At 33.6% G+C, this 21015-nt stretch overlaps 1 pseudogene; it reads left to right on the top strand.

The window, feature by feature from the left end:
* The first annotated feature begins 3514 nt into the window (after positions 1-3514).
* On the top strand, positions 3515-4538 carry LOC122750866 (annotated as a pseudogene).
* The last annotated feature ends 16477 nt before the right edge of the window (positions 4539-21015 follow it).

Here is a 21015-nt window from a genome sequence, read left to right as displayed (position 1 = left end):
TGTTATAATAAATATTTTTCCTTTTTTTTAACCAATCATGGTTCCCTTCATATTGATGCTAAAATGAAAGAATGTTTCCTTAATTCCCTAAAATGCATCCTAATTAATTTTATAAACACTTGAGAAATATGTAGCCTTTCCAAAGCCATACATATCTATTTCTTTGGATGTAAATATAAAATTACCCCAAAATCCTATCATAATTTTGCAAAAATTGATTCACTTTATATACTAGAAACTTCATCAATTATTTTTGACATTATGAAGAAACAAGTGGCACAAGCAAGCTATTTTCTTATCTTGTTATTCTCATCCTGTGATAATCCATTTTTTTTTATTAAAAATTTTACTGATGATAATCTTTATTCTATTTTTTCTTTGAAATTCCTTATTTTATACCCACATCATATCCTCCTTGTGATTCTCCTTTGTCCAATATTTCCCCCATCATTGAAAGATTTTTATATTCTATATCTCACAGTTATAAAACAAAACAAGTAGAATATGGATTTTAGAAATATGAGTCTTTTTTTTTTTCAGAGAATGCTGATACATAAAAGACGCTTTGACATTTCCTGAAAGCTATCCAGAAGCCTATCTCCCTCCTGCTCAATTCTGAGTCCAATTCTTTACCAATTGTACTGTCTGGCACAGAATATAAACTGATAAACAAGCTCAAAAGTTTGTCCATTCAACTTTGTCATAATCTGCAATAAATATTTTTCAGTCATTTAGGGTTTTTGTGTGTGATGGACAAGGTCAAATTCTATAATGTTTATTGCTTTAAATTATAGTTCAAAATCTAGTGAATCTTTTTCTGATTCACAATTTTGAATTATTTCTCTAGAGATTATAGACTTTTTCTTCACAACAACCTATGAAGTAGATGCTATTACCTCTGTTTCAGAGCTGAGGAAACTCAGGCAAACAGATTGTGACTTGCACGGATTGATTTTGAATTTGAACTCAGGTCTTCCTGATTCCAGGTTCTGCCCTCTATGTACTGCTTCTCCTAGGTACAGCTGTGGCTCTCAAAACTGTGCCTCAGAGACATTCAATGATTATTCCAGGGTTATTTGGTTTTTGAGTTTCTGAGATGAATTAGTACTCAGGACTTCCAGACTCCAAGTCCAGGGGCCCAAAAGTCTGTATATTTCTTTATGGAGTATCATAATTTGAATTATTTGATTTGGATAAATAATTAACATATAACATCTTTGTAATTAATCTCTAAAATTTTGGTATATTTTTTCACTGTTATAATTTTCTTTAGAATATATATCTATAAGGGGCAGCTAGGTGGCACAGCGGATAGAGCACCAGCCCTGGAGTCAGGAGTACCTGTGTTCAAATCCAGCCTCAGACACTTAACACTTACTAGATGTGTGACCCTGGGCAAGTCACTTAACCCCAATTGCCTCACTAAAAAAAAAAAAAAAAGAATATGTATCTATTATGACAAGAGGTACTGAGAACATATGCATTATAGATTGGGTTGTCTAAGTGGTGGCAGAAATGCCACTGACAAAGGTTGTAGTAAAATGTCCCTCATAAGCTGTCACCTCTATGGTGGAGCTCAGATAGAAAATCTTTACCTGGGATGGGAAGCACCTCACACACTCCTCTCACTTATTCTGAATGGTGTTTGTGTTAAGTCTGTAGCTGTGGATGGTATTACATCTTTTAATCCTGCATCACTTCACTTCTACTCAGTGTTATCTAATATAGAAAATTAATTTGCAGTGAAAGTAATATGTAGTGCTTTTATGACATTTGTGTGCAATATCCCCTCTTCCATTTGATGTAAAGGAAAAAAATTCAGTTCCACAGTAAAAATACAAAAGTGGGGGGAAAAGAATATGGATCTATTAGTTTCACGACTCTAAAATTCACTTGTTGAAGATATTATTTTATATCTATATTGAATTTTAGCTTCTTCTCAGGTTTATTTTATCCTGCTCATGTATTTTATTATTATTCAAAAGTGCACTTATTATTTATTCTTTTTGAAATATATTGTTTTAATGTCCTAATACATGAGTTTTAGAAAATATACATATGATGTTGATAAATATGCATTTTTAACATTTAAATTCAGATAATAACAAAGATTTTTCACATTTAATTTTGTCATCATTTACTCATATCCATTTTCATTTGAATTATTTCTAATGAATTTATCCTATTCAGAAAGCAGAATATTAAAGTCTCCTTCAATAATTGTTACATTATCAATTCCTTTTTGGAACTCTTCTGTCATTTTCTTTAAGAATGAGTACATATTTCAGACCATGTTTTTTGTACTTGTATGTGTATTTAAAAGTATTTTTTTTCTGTGTAGGAAATTGTTCAATATTGTTTTCTTATCCATTAATCTATCTTCTTCCTTTTGTATTGGAAATTTGAATCCATTTATATTTTACAATTTAAATTGTTATATTTGAATTTCTTTCTGCTAATTTAATTATTTAAATCATTTGTCTACCTAAACTACCAATTAGGATTTAGTTTCTTAGGTTTGTTTTATCATAGTAAATTCATGCTACTCTGCTCTTGCTGATCCCATCCCTGCCTCCTATCCGCTAATTTGCCAGTCCTATCCAAATTATTTACTGCCCAGATTAAATAGATTAGTCCACCTAATTGGCTGTGTGTGTTAGTCCCTCCTTGAGCCAACTCTGATGAGATTAAGGGCTTTGAGCCTATTCTGATGAGTGTAAAGTTCATTTAGTGCCCTATTCCTCCCCTATCTCTTCCCCCACTCCATAAACCCATTTCTATTTCTTTCATGTGGGATTTCACCCCATGGTACCTCTGCCCCTCCCCCTCCCCGAGTGCATTCCTCTCATACCTCAGTTTTACCCTAAAGATGTCATCATGGGGCAGCTAGGTGACACAGTAGACAAAGTGTCCACCCTGGACCCAGGAGGACCCCAGCACCAATCCAGCTTCAGACAAAAGACACTAATCCACACATGACCCCAGGCATGTCTCCCAAGTCCAACCACCCCACAAAGAGAGATAAACAAAAAATAAATACTTTGCAGATATCATCCCTTCATAATCAATTCCCACCTTTGCCCTCTGTATAAATTTATTTCTACCATAACACTGAAAAAGTTCTTATGAGTTAGATGTATCATCTTCCCATGTAGGAATGTAAACAGTTTAACCTTTTCACATCCCTCTTAATTTCTTTTTCCTGTTTAACTTTTTATTGTTCTCTAGGGTCTTGTATTTGAAAGTCAAATTTTCCATTCAGTTCAGGTCTTTTCATCACAAATACCTGAAAGGGGGGTGCTCTAGGGCTGGGAGGCCCAGCTGGGCCAGCCCCGCCCCCTTGGACTCTGCCTGGCTCCGCTGCTCGCCTTTGCCGCCCTTGCCTGAGCTGCCACCTTGTTGCTTCTGGGGTTCCTGAGCTCGGCGCCACGGGGCCACTACCTGCTGCTCCTGCTGCCCCTGCCCTTGTCGCCACTGGCCAGTGACCCCCTGCTGCCAGCCGGCACCACCCGCCATGCCTGGCCCAGCCGCCAGGAGCAGGGCCCAGGTCTACGCCGAGGTGAACAGCCTGCGGCCGCAGCGACTACTGGAACTATGAGGCGCATGTCCGGAGCTGGGGTAATCAGGGTGATTACCGACTGGTTCAGAAACGTGGTCGGGAAAATATAGTGAAGTATTTGAGGCCATTAACATCACCAAGAATGAAAGAGTGGTTGTAAAAATTCTCAAGCCAGTGAAGAAAAAGAAGATAAAACAAGAGGTTAAAATTCTGGAAAATCTTCGAGGTGGAACAAATATCATTAAGCTCATTGACATTATGAAAGACCCTGTGTCAAAGACTCAAGCTTTGGTGTTTGAATACATCAACAATACAGATTTTAAGCAGCTATACCAGATCCTTACAGATTTTGATATCTAGTTTTATATGTATGAGCTGCTTAAGGCCCAGGATTACTGTCATAGCATGGGAATCATGCACAGAGATGTCAAACCTCACAATGTTATGATAGATCACCAACAGAAAAAGCTCCACCTAATAGATTGGGGTCTGGCAGAATTCTCCCATCCTGCTCAGGAGTATAATGTGCGTGTGGCCTCCAGGTACTTCAAAGGGCATGAACTCCTTGTGGACTACCAGATGTACGACTACAGTCTCGACATGTGGAGCTTAGGCTGTATGCTGGCCAGCATGATCTTCTGAAAGGAGCCCTTCTTCCACGGCCAAGACAACTATGACCAGCTTGTCCGAAGTGCCAAAGTATCTGAAGAGGTACCACATAGACCTGGACCCATACTTCAACGAGATCCTGGGGCAACACTCACAAAAACGCTGGGAAAACTTCATCCATAGTGAGAATAGGCATCTCATCAGTCCTGAGGCCCTGGACCTTCTGGACAAGCTTCTGTGCTACAACCATCAACAAAGGCTGACTGCCAAAGAGGCCATGGAACACCCTTATTTCTACCCTATGGTGAAGGAGCAGTCCCAGCCAAGCTAAGAAAATTCTGTGCTCCCCAGAGGTCTCACAGCAGCATGATGAAGACTGGACAACGACAGGTCTGATGCTGTTTCTCCCACTCTTTCATAAGCAGAACAAAATCCAAATCAAATGTCTTAAAACGTGTCTACAGAGACCACATGTAGTGGACAAACACATCACAGTGACAGGTTACGAGAGCAGGAAGCACACCAGCTGAATGGCAACCAATAGTTTATAAAATGAACCTTACTTGTGAATGTAAAAGTTTCATATGCTTTTGACTTCCTTTTGACTTCCTTCCGACCCAGAAAGCATGGAGAATGTGAAGGGTATGAAAGTGGTTGTTGGTTAATGTTGCTCCCCCACTTCCTACATCCCCACCTCAACCCATTGATAACTTTGGCCCCGTGGTTCCCTCCTTCCCCAGCAAACTGTATTAACTAGCTGACCACAACCTCCAAAGTGGGGAAATGGGGGGAAATATATGGCATGATGGACAGTTATATGTTATAATTAAAAAAATATATATATATATATATATATATATATATATATTATTTAATAAAAGTTTTAAAAGAAAAAAAACAAATACCTGAAAGTCATCTTTTTTCATTGAAGTCCCATTTTTTCCTCTGAAAGATTATACAAAGTTTTGCCGGATTGGTGATTCTTGATTGTAATCCCAATTCCTTTGCTCTCTGGTATACCATATTCCATACCCTCCTATCCTTTGGCTCAGCTGAAGCAGACGGGGAGGGGCACCAGCACCCCCCACACAGAAGAGACCCTGAGAGCCTAAGGCTTTCTATTCTCAGCCCAAAGGTAGGGTCCCCAAATCAAAATAAATTTCCACAAAGCCTAGCACTAAGGATTGGTTTGAGATATATGACTGACAGTAGTGAAGTGGATGTTGTATTTGAACTTGAGTCTTTTCTCCAATGTTACTACTCTGTTCATTATGTTTCCTAGATGACCTGACTCTGAGGCAAACTTACATTTAGATATGGATGAGAACTGCAAAAGATAGGCAGTCATTATTGGGTCATCACTGGCATTGTTGTAGAGAATATTCACATCAATAAAATGACAGGTTTTTAAAAAATTATTAGTGTTGTTTTGCAATCAAGAGTTTAGAAATAATGTATTTTAATCTATTTGTCTATGCCTATGACTTGAAGAAATTATAGAGAATAAAATATTTAATGAATATAATTTGTATTTAATCTTCCCATTGATGAGCAACTGATATAATTGAGCCTATTTCTCTCCATTTTAATGAGTTGTATTCAGTACTCCAAATGAAATATTACGGAATGACACATCTTTGTTCCTCCATTTATTCAAGTGCAAAATGGCAGGATTGAATTCAATGACTTATTTATCTTTGAGATCTATGTCTGTGATCTCATGATATGTCCTGTGTCACAATGGATAGATTAATAGGCCTGAAGTCAGGAATACCTGATTTAAAATCTGGTCTTAGATACTTACTAGCTCCGTTACCATGTTCAATTCACTTAATGTCTGTCTCCCTTGGTTTTATTATTGTAAAATGGAGATAATAACAATATCTACCTTATAGAGCTATTGTGAGGAAAAAATACAATATTATTTGAAGAGTGCTTCACACAGTGCCTGGCACATAATAGGCACTTAATAAATGCAAGGTTCTTCTCTAGAGTAAGGGGTGGTAGAAAAATGTACATGATAACTTTATTACATATTTAAGAAAAATAGCAAATTTTCAAAATAGATTTGCAGTTTCATGTGCAATCTTTTTTAAAAAAAATATGTACTATGTTATGGAACTGCTTGTTTTATTCAATAAATTGAAAATAAAATAAATTTAAAAATTTAAAATATCATTAAAAATGATACATGCAAGATTCTGTTTCCCTCCATGATATTTAATTCAAAGAATGAAATAAATACTGGGGAAAATGCAGTAAAGAAGGAACACATTTAAAGAAGGAATATTTTTATTTTTTCTTTAAAAGAAAAGAAAAGTAGCCCTGAAATTGTTATTTTAACATAAATGCCAGGGCATATCATAAATTATATATCCAGAACTGAGTCTCCAAATTTTTTTTCCTGTGTTTTTTTTCCTACTTTATTTTCTGAACCCAAGTGACAGAATGATTTCTCCTCTGCACATTTAAATTGCAAAAGGAGTTTATTTTCCTCTGCATCATAGCAGTTAGAATCTTTGGGGGCTGTAATGCATCCCAGGGTTTCTTTTTGCTGGTGGCTGCAGCTCTTCAACTAAAAAATACCACATGTACCCAAACCCTGACGTCTACTGTTACATATGGCTCTTCAAAGAAGGTACCTCAAATTGTAATTTTTTTTTTTGCCATTCTGAGTCTGTCCCAGGATCTTCACTGCTGCTTACTACAGAACTTCCTTTGAAGTGCCACATGTGGCAGCCGGGAAAGTCCTGGGATGCATCAGAACATAGCTATCCATCTGGGAATTAGGTCTGTGTTGCAGCTTGGAAGTTGGAAAAGAGAACACAATATGCCAGCCAGCTAGTCAAAATAAAAAGGAGAATGATGCTAAAACAGGAAAAAGGAAACAAGAATTTCACTCTTAAGACAATAACATCCAGAATTATGTGTGGATAAGACATTGTTTCTCCACTTTTTGTTCAGCCAGAAACTCATAGCCTTATTGATTGTTATATAAGTGATGTAGCAAAAGCCATTTTTGATAGGAATTGCTAGTCTATCATTTCTTTTTAGATTCCATTTGAATATTTGCATCCCATTCCTACTTTATATGTTCTTTAACTCCTACTTTTCTTAAATTGAAAGTTATGATCTAAAACAATATCAATGAACTGTAACTATATATTTAAAAGAAAGTAACATAATATTACAAATTTCCAACACAAATGGTCATTCCTTGTTGAATGTAAACTAAAAAATGTGGAGATGAGATATACTTCATCACTCTATATGCAATGCTATCTTTTTGTTAGGTTATTTTCTATAATATTGAGAGGATATGTTGAGTGCATATGTTCAAGTATTAGGCACTGGCCTCTTGGATCAATTCTTGTACCTTAGGTAATAACAGAAAGAACCCTAACCTAAAACATTTTGAGCACATACTAGTTAGTAGATATGTATCAATTTTGGATAATAAATGGCTCTCTCTGACTTCAAAAGCCCTAGCCATAACTCAGTGAATTTCCTCTACATGCTGGAGAGATGAAATATATTTTAAGAGTGATATTTTCACTTATTTTCAGTGTGTCTTCTCTCACACAAGCATGTACAAGAAAGCAGGGAACAATTCAGAAAGTTTTATAAAATCAAGTTGTCCTCTACTGTTGGTTGAATTATGAACTGATTCGACCATTCTGGAGGGAAACTTTGGAACTTTGCCCAAAGAGCTGTGAAACTGTGCATACACTTTGATCCAACAATACCACTGGTAGGTTTATATTGCAAAGACATACAAAAAAGGGGAAAGGACCTATTTATACAAGAATATTTATATCAGCTTTTTTGTGGTGGCTAGAAATTGGAAATCAAAAGGATGTCCATCAATTGGAGAATGGCTAACCTGTGGTATGTGATTGTAGTGGAATATTATTGTGCTATAAAAAATGACAAACAGGATGATTTCAGAAAAACCTGAAAACTTACAAGAATTAATGTATAGTGAAGTGAAAAGAACCGGGAGAACATTGTGTACAGTAACAGCAATTTTGTTTGATGAAGAATTGTGAATGACTTAATTATTCTCAGCAATATAATGATCCAAGACAATCCCAAAGGAATAATGATGAAACATACTTTCCACCTCCAGAGGAAGAACTGTTCTTGATTGAATACATATTGAAGCATGCTATTTTTCATTTTCCTTCATTTTAAAAATTTTATTCAAATCTTTTGCAAAATGACTAACATGGAAATGTTTTACGTAATTGCACATGTATTTCTTATTGCTTACTGCCAAGGGGGCAGGAGAAAAGGAAGGAGAAAGAGAGAGATACAATTTGGAACTCAAAACTTTAAATAAAAATGTTAAAAAATAAACATATATTTCCTAAGGAAAAAACAAAAAGTAAGTTGTCCCTTATCTTTTGCCATGTTTGTGATCTCAAGAACTTGGGCAGCTTAGACCTATCCTACTTACACAAGGATTTCCCAAGGAAACACAAAAGAGAAGAATACAAGCACTCACCTATGAAAACCATCAAAGAAAAAAGTCTCCTAACATTATTGGAAAAAGGTAGATTTGAATGGACTTTGAAAAAATTGTGGATTAAAGGAATAAAAATATTTATATGCTGAGAAATCAGCATCTCACAGTGAATTTATAAAAACTGAATATATGCTGAAGCACATAGGAACCATAAACACAGATATAATTAAAAAATCAATAAAATATTTTATAGACTAAAAAAATTGAATATAGTAAAAAAAGAGCTATGAGCATAAGAACTAGATCTAAATAGAAACTAAGTAAAGATATTCTATGTAATTAACAATAATAACTACATTAAAAATGTTTTACAATTTGCAAAATGCTTTCCAAATATTAACTTATTTTATCCTCATATCAAGGCTGTGAGATAGGTATTATCTTTAGATTCCTTTTCTAGATGTGGAAAGTAAAGCAGATAGAGCTTAAATCATTTTATTAGCATCACACAGCTAAGGATCAGATACTAGATTTGAACTTGGCTCTTCCTAAGTCTAGGATCAGGAATGTATCCACTGTGCTCCATAACTTCCTAGTTCTTGAGATTTTAAAGAATCAATTAAAAAATAAGAATTGTAATAAATTGAATGATAAGGTGACAGCATAGTAAAACTTATGGAATTCACAAAAAGAAGTCCTCAGAGGGGAAAAAAAAAACAAAACCTCAACTGGATAGGCAATTAAAAAAAAAAAGAAAGAAATTTGTCATTAACTTAAAGCTTCTCTTCACAGTTACGTTGTAAGAAAAATCCCCATAACAGATAGATTTGTTTTTCTCTTTCCTTAGATTACTTTAACTTAAACTGTTATTGCAGGTTCTCAGCAGAGGTTGAAGACTTGCCTTTGAGACACTTTCATTTAAAGTTCATGAACCCTGCCTCTAGTCAAGGCCAAGCCTGGAGTATATGACTCATAGGAGTCTAAAGGCTATCCCTGCTAAAGCTATGTTAATTACTCCTCAATCTACCCAGTTTGAGTGTAAGCAAATATGAGCACTGAGGTCTGCTCAAAGGGTGCCTAAACTATATGCTACCCTACTCTATCAGGAGATGGAATTTTTCAATACTATCTTAGGAGGTTTGGATGAGTATGCTCTTTTCAAATAAGACATCAAATACTATGATAGGTCATATTGTGGTACCATGTTAGTTTGTTTATAAAAGCATGTCACTGTTCCATGCATTTGTCTGTTGTCAAAGAAGGTCATCTTGCCCTTACATAAGTGTGTCTTGACTTTGCTTGATGCTCTGGCTTTTATCTCCCTGTTTTATTTTCCTTATCAAATAACTTTTTAAAATACTATGGATTTCTTTCAAGTTCTGTTCAGCTGTTTCTCCTATTTCAAGTGGGCTAATTTTTTTTCTCTCAGATGTCAATCAGATAGAACAAACAAAATTATTCACTGAATTTAATATAATTCTCATGTACTACATGAGTCTTTGTGAACTCGGCTATTGCCAGGTACTATACTTTGTGGTAGATGCATATGTAACAATGTAAGCACTATTCAGTGTCATGCCTAGTGTGTTCTACTTTTCCATGTCACTATGATTAATAGGAGGCAGTCAATAAAAGTTGAATGACCATAATTTATTTAAATAATTTCTAAAAGTTTGTCATAGACTCGCCTTCTGAGACTACCTAAGTGGGGTACCTATTTAACCATAGAATTTTTCTGAGATTAGGTTTAAGGGGACCAAAAGAAAGTTATTGCATGAGATCATAGTGTAATTCATAAAAAGTAATCTAGCATTACAAAGGTAATTATATATACTTGGTGTAGAAGTAGAAGGTGGAAGGTCTATTTAAAGTTAATTTATCCTAATTATTTAGGTCAGAAGTAGTGGTCAATTCCTGCAATAGACTCCTGGTTCCTCTGCAGGGACTCTTTATACTATGATAGGGATACCACTCTCACACATTTCTATGTATATCTGTCACCTAAGAGAGTCACTTGAGTGCCTAATAATCAGTTTCTTAGAACATATTATTCTATGAATACTTAAAAAAGGTAGCCTGGAGGTTTAAAATCATTTCTTTCTAGTATTGCAATGACACAGATTCCCATAGTCCTGGCCATAATATAACTTGTAGATGCTCTTTGGCCTAGCAGAGCCAAATTTATTTATGCAAATAAAGTGTTTAGCCTAAATCTATTCCTTTAGCTTTTCTGTGCCTAAGGCTACAGGGCATTGTATCCACTGGGATATTCTTTCCTAAACAATGAATAATTTTAAAAAAGGAAGAAACAAGAATACCTATCAAGTACAGTTTTTGGATGTTGGATGATATACAACAAGGTTTACTTATTGTAATTTCACTAGGATAGAATACCAAGCTTCTTATCACTGCTTTTAGGAAAGGAGATGGGGAAGGAATCAAAATTTATGTTTGTAGTACCCACAGTGTGCTAGATACTGTGTTGAGAACTTTACCATAAGGTTGGTCCAGTAACCCTGCAAGGTAGATGGAGTTATTATCTCCATTTTTACAGTTAAAGATACTGAGTCAAGGAGAAATTAAGTGAATTTCCCAAGGTAATACAGTAGTAAGCATCTGAAATCACATTTGAACTTAGTTCTGCTTGATTCCCGGCCCTGTGCTCTATCCATTATGCAATGTAGCTGTTAAAAGATCTTCTGATGCATTACTATAATAAGCTGGAAATGATAGACATAAAATTACAACAATAGGTAGACTCTAACTTTCCAAACAGTGCCACTATCATTAGATTGGCTATATGAAGGTAGGCCTCAGGATTGCCTGTCTCTAATTAAGAGCTAACATGAGTCATAGTACCAAAGTAACCAGGCAGGGACGATACCTTTTTCCAACTGGAAAATCTCTTTTCTGTTTCCCAGATAATATCTTGAGAGATAGCAATATGAGGTAATTTATTTTTTAATGAAAAGCAAGTTTTGGATATATTTTTAGATATTGGGGAATGAGCTAGTAGCTAAAGAAAAGGTTAGAGATAAAAATGGTAGAGGTAATGATTATGAGGCAAAATTCCAATGAATGCTTGGAGAAAGTATCAAGGGCACAAGAAAGGGCTGGGAGAAATATTTGGAACTAAAAATACTATAAAAATAAATGTTGAAATTGATCTTTATCTGTGACTGGAAAATAACAAAATATTTTTATTTATTTAAAAAAGGAATGTACTATTACCTGGGATGGTAATAGAACCCACCCTTTTCCCTTAATTGCTCTTCATTTTATACACTTAACAAATAATTCTGAATTCAATATTAATTAAAGTTAAGCAAAATATACCCCCAAGTTGTAAAATGGTAATATGACATAATGAATATAGAAAGACAAAGAGTTATTTTAATTCTAATAACAGATCCTAGACAGTAAGCTTACTAAAACTCCATTGTCTAATGCCTGGATATGGAAGGTGATAGTGGGAAAAGATAATAATTCATAATCTTTACACTTATTGGTTCTAATTATATCACAATATTATATTAATGTGCTATATTCTATATAATTTTAATATTTTTGAACAAATAGTTATTTCATATATGTGTGTGTATTTTCATGATGTACATTTTCATGGCATATTGATCAGATGAGATAATGAGATATTAGCTAATAATTGTAAAGTGCTTAGCCCAATGTCTGACAATAAAAATGTTAGCTCATATATACTATGTAACATATATATTCATGTATTTATACATATATACATACAGATATAAAAATGTTAGCCCACATAAATATATACAGTATTTATAAATATACTATACATACTTTATACATACTAAATATAAACTATAAACACATTAGTTCTTATATAAATTTTGGCTATTGTTATATTACTAAGAGTTTGAATTATTGAGTCAAAGAGGATGATTATTGTCATCTTTCTACCTTCCTTTGAAAGAATCCTACAAAATTTCAATTCTATCAATCAACTTGTCCAACAATGAATGACATTACTTTTAATTATTCTCTCCAATCCTTTTTTTTTTTTTTTTGTGGAGCAATGGGGGTTAAGTGACTTGCCCAGGGTCACACAGCTAGTTAAGTGTCAAGTATCTGAGGCCGGATTTGAACTCAGGTACTCCTGAATCCAGGGCCCGTGCTTTATCCACTGCACCGACTAGCCCGCCCCCTATTCTCTCCAATTCTTGGGGCATGAGATGGTAGCTCAGAATTGTTTCAATTGGCATTTCTTTGATCATTTGTGCAGTTGATCATTTTCACATTACTACCACTAAAATTTGGGGGTATTATTAACATTCCTTTATTCCAATGATCCATCTTTACTAATATAAATAAATTGATTATACATATGCTTATCCTTGAAATGGAGGCTGTTGTGCAATGTCCTAATGGAAACAGGATTCTGTGTACATGGAGTGATCTACATATAGCTGAATCTAGATACAATAATAGCAATTTCATCAAGTTCAAAATGGTACAGATGCTCCTCAATTAAATTCTGTCATTCAAAATACATTAGCCTTGTAATCAAATTAGAAAAAATACATTCTTTCTTAGTCATGGCTTTCACTTCAATAGTCAACCTGATGAGTCATTCCCTTTATTCATAAATCTTGTACTACCAATGCAATGACACAATTAAATTGGCCCAAAATTTAATAAGAGGAAGAAAGCAGTCCACATTGTATTTGGTAATTTTTATAATTCTTTCAATATACCCAAACTGCTGCCTGAACCATTTTAGTGCTAATATCCTCCATGTGATTCAATATAGCAGTGAATTGTAAATTTCACAGTCTTTGAAGAATCAACATTACATGTTAGTAATTTTAATCAAGAAGTAGCTATGTGCAGATGCATGTGAGATTGTGCTAAAACATCACAAAAGATGATGTGCAAAAAAGTAAAGCAAAATATCTATATCAGGAGGTCATATATATATAGACATGTGTATATGTATGTATGTATATGTGTATATATGTATGCATAGTCCAAATTTTATCAAGTGATTGTACTAATGTCTATTATGCAATATGCATGTATATATCTATATGTGTGTACACACACGTTTGTATGTATGTATGGTTTAAAAATGAGGAATATAAGTCAAATAGTGAATAAGAAGATAAAACATTTAATCTTTAATCCTACTCTAGTAACCAAGGTGGTCAACATGACAAGTTGTCAGGGGATTTTGACTATCACCAATGAAAGGAATGACAACATCCATGGAATGAAGTTTTTGGGTTGGGGAGCGGGGTTTGAGTGAGCAGAACAATGAGTTGCTTATTTATAGGGAATTTGTTTTCAGAAAAATGTATACCCAGTTTAATTTTTTAAGTTTCTTCAAGTCTTTCCAGTTTTTTCTGAAATTGTCCATTTCATCATTTTTTATGGCACGATAACATTGCATTAAATTCATATACCAATATCAGTGAAGCTATTCCGCATTAGGACACCTCCTTAATTCATATTTTTATACTGTAAATATTTTTCTGGTAAATTTAATGATTTCTTCTTTTTTTGATTGCTTTGGAATATATGCCTAGAAGTGGTATATGGGAGATCAAATGATGCAAAAAATATGATAACTTCATTAGCATAGTTCCAACTTGTTTTTCAGAATGGCTCACCCAATTCAGAGATTTCTTCAATAGGAGAAGTCTATCTGTTGTTTTGTTGTTGTTGTTGTTGTTTTGTTTTGTTTTGGTCACCATTACCTGTCTGATAGATATGAGGTAGGAACTCAAAATATCTTAATTTGTGTCTCTAATTCTTAGTTATTAGAAGTATTTATCCATGATCATTGATAGCTTTCATCACTTTCTTTTAAAATTGTTTGGTCCTATATTTAACCATCTATTTAATCATATAAATTTGAGTCACTTGCTTGTTTAGCATATGAGATATTATATGAACAATTTGTTGCAATGATATTTCCCAATTATCAAATTCTCTTTAAATGTTTACATTATGTTTGTCAAAAGAACTTTCAAAAATTATATAATCAGTATTGTCCATTTTATCTTGTGTGACGTTCTCTGTCACTTGTTTAATCATGAAAATTTTCCCTAACTATAAATCTGAACATTAATTTCTTACTTCTTTAATTTTTGTGACTTTTTATATCTAAGACATATCTATTTGAAGCTTATTTTAGTGTATGGTATTAGATGCTCATCTAAAATGTAATGAAATATCAAATTTTCCAAGTTTCCAATTTCTTTTCTATTTAGGATTCCAACCACAAGTAATCTCAAACAAAATAATAATCAAGCACAGATCAGGGTTTAGGTGGTATAAATATTTCAAATTCCAAATAGTTCCATTTTTTTCTTGGCACTACAGTTTTGAAAGTATAAAATATTAGGTTTAGAAAACTGAAGTTATGTTTCATCATCTATTTAGAATGGTGAACTAAATATACTAGAAAAGATGTTCAGAAATCATTATTTTATTCTTTACTCTTAGAAAAAAATAAGGTGTCTGCAATAAGAAGAAACTATATGAAATTATATATGGAAATAGTAGCTTATAATTCCTAAAGAGCGAGGAAAAACAATATAGAAAACCTCCAGATGCATTTGAGTAATTTTGAGAGAGCTACTCTCTATTGACTTTTCATTCAAAATTGATAGATATGACTAAGAGTCGAGGGACTGAAATGGAGTGGATACTTTAAATAGTATTGTTTTTTTTCCTTTCTATAGTAGAAGAAAAAAATTTATTGATCAGTTTGCTGAGGACACAGGTGGTTGTTGTTATTGTTTTAATTAAAATGAGATCGTTTAAATTTATATGAAATCAGAATATTTAACCATATGTTAGCTGAATACTTATGTGACCCTGGGTAAATCAACTAATTCCTTAGTGCCTCATGTAAACTCTAAGACTATGAAATATAAGGAAAATGACAATTTGCATGGGTAGAGGAAGTACTTGACCTGAAATTCCCTACATTCAGAAAATCGCATGACCAATTAAAAATAGGGGGTTGGGGTGGCAAACATAGTTACATTCCCTCTGACTTGTCATTTTATATCAATTTAAAAATAAAACCTAGTTAATTTTAGCAATAAGTGAGATGTCCCCTTATGGAAATTTGTTTATGGCTAACTATGCACAGCCATAATTACTAAATTTTTACACTCTGTGGCTGGCCACAGTACTATGCTTTTGTTTTTGTTTTTCCTTTTCAGTAAAAATTTATGATGGGTTTCTAGAATATAGCATATTAAAATATTTCAACTTTGAGAACTATTCTGATTCAATAACAATAACCAAGAAATGATATTAGGCAGAGTTATAGTCAATTAAACATTATATTAAATAAGATAATAGTTGCCTTCTCTTAAAAAAGTCCTCATTGCTTTTGTGAAGAAACCGGAGCCTTTTGTCACAGTACAGAAGAATAATATTCGTTTCATAAAATAATATTGATGGTATCTTCTTTTCTTGGACTTTTGTCTTATCTTCATGATCTGTCAAGAGATGTTACATTCCTTAATGTCCATGAGCTTTTGACTTCCTTTTCAGTAAGTCAATCAATCGATAAGCATTTATTATGCCATACAATAAGCCAAGTACCGAAATAGGCATATTGTATAAAAATCAAAATATCTAATATTTGAAGCATTGACCAAATTTTGAATTGTTTCAGGTTTGACTATAGCTATAATTTTATTATATCATATGATTTTATTAGCAAGGCAAATCATATTCAATGGCTTTTTATCCTACTGGTCTAACAAAATAAATGTAGATCTGTAAAGCACAATAAAATCTATATTTCTCTCCCACCTTCCCCCAACTTTTTTCTACTTTTCCATTTTTCAAACACAGCATGATCCCACATATTTTCTATACCTATATTTAACAATGCCACTATTTATTTTTTTTTTTGGTACAACACAAACCAACAGTAGATAAAGAGTAACTAGATAAAATAGGCATGGAAATGTGACATTAAAGTAGAAAAAATTTTGTCCAGGTGGATGACACCTGTGATTTGGAATGATGTCAGAAAAACTACTACCTGGCTTCAAAGCAGTATTTTATTTTCATTTTTACAAAATAAGCTAAAGCCAGTAGGATACTACTTGGGGATATGATATGTCACTATTTTACTACCTTGTAATCTTCCTTCAATCCCAAAAGTTTAAAGAAACAGATACATGTTAGTTGGTGATTTTCTTTGTACAAAGGCATATAACATCTCTTGAAAGATCATGAAGATCAGACAAAAGTTCAAGAAAAGAAGAAAATATCAATATTATTGTATGAAACAAAGAATCTTCTTCTGTACTATGACAAAAGACTCCAGCATACATTATATTTCACAAAAGAAGCAATGAGGATATTTTTTAAAGAGAAGCCATGTAACTCTAAAGGAAGAACTCTCTAAGTTATTGTTTTGAATATCTTTAAAAACTTTTTTATATATTCATGTTAAGATTTTAAAGGTTGTTATGGTTCGATAATGCAAATGACCATGGATCTTGCATTTCCTTTATGAAGTCCAAATCAATGACAGATGTAAGACACCCTGCTATAGCAAATTCACTAAAAAAAAAAAAATCCTTTCCATAGCCTTACCATTCTTATCACCTCAGGGTCTAGCACTTCCTTGTTGGGTTTGGGACAAAAGAATACCTCTATGCCATTCTTTTGCTTTGATTGATATTTGAACAGGTAGCTGCATGCTTTCAATCTGACCTTTTCTGCACAGCATGAGGATGAAGAGGATAAAATTAGATCAAATCAAATCGCACAGCTCTGAGAATATTCTCTGTGATAATATAGCATGAAAAGGTAAAAAAAGATTGATTGAATCTTTTATCTTCTACTCAGCCCTAAGATATATAATATGTACCAATGCTAGACCCAATAGCCATTGTTTTGGTCTTTTGATAACCCAACTTAATGAACCATATAGTAATTTATCTACACTTCACATATATGAGAAAATAAAACTTGTCAGATACTATTCAAATGTAAAAGTTAATAGACAGAGAGGATCTTTTAGAGGATGTAGAAAGAAAATGAAGTCTACCCACATCTTATTATTTGAAAAGTTTAGTAGTGAATCTCTGTAAACTTGATTGAATCATGGAAACCCATACTTGGAAGGAACTTCAGAAGATGCATCTAATCTGCTCCTCAGTTCACTATAAAATATCTCCAACTGGTAGACACTCAGTGTTCAATCAAATGAAGTGGAATTAATTAGTGAAATCCTCAGGCAACCAATTACTTTGTCAGCCAACTTTATCAGTAAGGCCCATGCACAACCACAACTTTCATCAGGCTAAAATGTCTCTTTTTGCAACTGCTACCCATTTTTCATAGTTCAAACATCTTGTGCCATGCAAACCAAGTCCTATACCTCTTCCATATGATAGCTCTTCAAATACAGTGATCATCCCCTTCTTACCCTCCCCAAACCCTCCTCTCCAATCTTCTCTTTGATAGTTTCAATATTCCAAGTTTTAAAATTTATCTTCAAATTGAAATATACTTAAGGTTCCTTGGTTTCCTGATTGTCATCTTCTGAATGCTCACTAGCTAATCATTGTCAATAAAATATATAAATTAACATAATAGTCTAAATAATGTCTTTCACTTGCCCAGTCTCTACTCCAAGACTCTTTGTTGTTGTTCACTCCTTTCAATTATCTCCAACTCTTCATGACACCATTTATGGTTTTCTTGGCAGATACTAGAGTTTTGGGCCATTTCCTTCTCCAATTAATTTTACAGATGAGGAACTAAGGCAAACAGGATTAAATGACAGCAAGTGTTTGAGGTCAGACTTCCTGAATTCCAGGGTAAAAACTCCATACTCTGCATCACCTAGTTGTCCACCAAGCCTCTTTATGTGTAGTTAAATATCATATTAGCTTTTGGTGCTTTTAGGACATAGTGTTGAGCCATATTATTCCCTAAAACTCAAAGCTCTGTTTCATAGATAGATGACTTTTTTATCTATGTCTTACTTATCTCATAGTTGTAAAGCTGATTTTGAAAAAAAAAATCCTACCCAATTTCATTCTTTTATATTTGCCTAGAGTTCTAGAGTATCAAGATCATTTTGGATCCTGACTGTCATTCTATGTATTATTTTTCACCGTATATTTTGTCATTTCCAAATTTGATAAGTACTCCATCTATATATTTACATATTTATCCATGTTATTGATGTTTTTTAAATATTAAAAAAACCTGGTATATGATAGCATTATATATAGATCCATGAGATTCTCCTTTAATTGAGCATTGAAACATTAATGACTTTTGGGTCCAGACACACAGACACACACACACACATGCAGACACACACACACACACACATTTATAGTATGTATATATAGTATGCATATATGTGCATATACATATATATGTAAAAAATTTAGATGCTTTGATAAATCTAATGAAATATATTTATAGTATTCCCAGAATATGAGAATTTAGGCTTAAGGTAGCCATCTAGTTCAACTCACACAAAAGAAAGTCCTCATTATAATATACCTGACAAGTTGTTTTCAAGCTTTTGCTCTAAGAACAACAAAAAGGGGAACCTATCACCTCTCAGAAGAAGGTATTGCACTTCTACACACGTTTTATTGTTAGGTTGTTTTTTGTTTTGTTTTTGTATATATGTGTGTATATTTGTTATATATATATATGGATAAGTGGCATCTTTGCAACTTATACTCAAAACTTGTGGTTATGCCCACTGTGGTGAAAAACAGAAATTCAATCTAGTCCCTTAATAGGAAAACCCTTTGAATACCTGAAGACAGTTATCATGTTCCCACTAACTACCCAGAATAAACATGTCAAACCTTTCAATGATAATATGACATCCTAACATGTGAACTCAATGATCTTTATCATCATGATTACCCTTCTTCTGGTCATAAAGCTCCAAAAGAGATGTGATGAGGGCAGAGTACAGTAGAATTACTATCTCCTCATTCCTTGAAGCTATGCTTCTCCTAATCTAATCAAAGAATGCATTAGCTTTTTTATCTGTCATATTATAACACTGTCACATCTTGAACTTGTAGTCCACTAAACTTCTCAGATGCCTTTTCTTTCCAAAATAACTGATATCTAGCCACTACTCTCCATCATGTATTCAAGTTCATGATTTTATATTTATCCCTATTCAACTTAATTTATTAGATTAAGCCCAATATTCTAGCCCTTTGGTTCCTGACTTTTTCACCAAGTGTGTTTACAGTATCTCCCAGCTTTGAGTGCTATTATCCGCTATTCTGATAATGAAGAATAAATGAGGTTAGTTTGACCTACTTATAAACTCATTCTGGTTCTTTGATTTAATATTATTAGATGCTCATTAACCTACTCTTTAATGTTTTAATTAGTCAATTGTCTCTTCTATAGTTTGTAGGTTCTATTCTTTAATTTTTAAGGGCATTGGGACAATGCTTAGCCTTCATTTCGAGTACACCACTTTATTTAGCCTCTTTCAAAAATTAAAAACTTAACCATAATTCTCAATTTTTAAAAGTTATTTAAGTACATAATTTTATATTTAGAAGGGACTTAGGTGATAAAATTGTCTATAACCTCCCTTGTACCTCCATTTTATAGATCAAAGCATTAATTCATTTCTCCAGAGTCAAAAACCTATGTCATGATGGAATTAGAATGAAGATATAAATAAAATTCAGGTCCTTTAAGTAAGGAATTGAAGGGAATGGGGTGTTCCTGATATTCTCCTGGGAAAGGATTAGAATGTTAAAGAAAATTACAACTTAGTGAAAAGAGAACTGAAGTTTGAGTAAGTCCATATAAGTTCTAGGGCTCAACTTTTGTCTTATCAAATTAAATTCCTCAACATCAGTTTGAAAGCTAAGGCACTTGTAGAAGAGGAACTGTTGGGACTTTTTTGTTTTGTTTTGTTTTGTTTTGGTAAGGGAATTGGGGTTAAGTGACTTGTCCAGGGTCACACATCTAGTAACTTGTCAAGTGTCTGAGGCCGGATTCGAACTCAGGTCCTTCTGACTCCAGAGCTGGTGTTCTATCCACTGCACCACCTAGCTGCCCCCCTAGGGACTTTTAATTTCTATATTCTGCAAATTAAATATCAAAAACATAATCCCAATAAATCACATTCTTATTGAAATATTGTTTATATCAAGAAAGCATAGTAAAGCACAATTCTGACTGCCTTTCTTCTTAGAGCAGGGCTTCTTAAACTTTTTCCACTCATGACCCACTTTTGCCTAATAAATGTATACAAAACCCCAGTTACATAGGTATATAAAATAGGTTTACATAACCTTTTAGTGTTGCCAATTTTTCATGACCCCACATTCAGTTATTTAGCCCCATG

The sequence above is a fragment of the Dromiciops gliroides genome, chromosome 3, assembly GCF_019393635.1.
Source record: "Dromiciops gliroides isolate mDroGli1 chromosome 3, mDroGli1.pri, whole genome shotgun sequence".
In the NCBI taxonomy this organism is placed as follows: Eukaryota; Metazoa; Chordata; class Mammalia; order Microbiotheria; family Microbiotheriidae; genus Dromiciops; species Dromiciops gliroides.
This window is presented reverse-complemented; position numbering and strand designations above follow the sequence as displayed.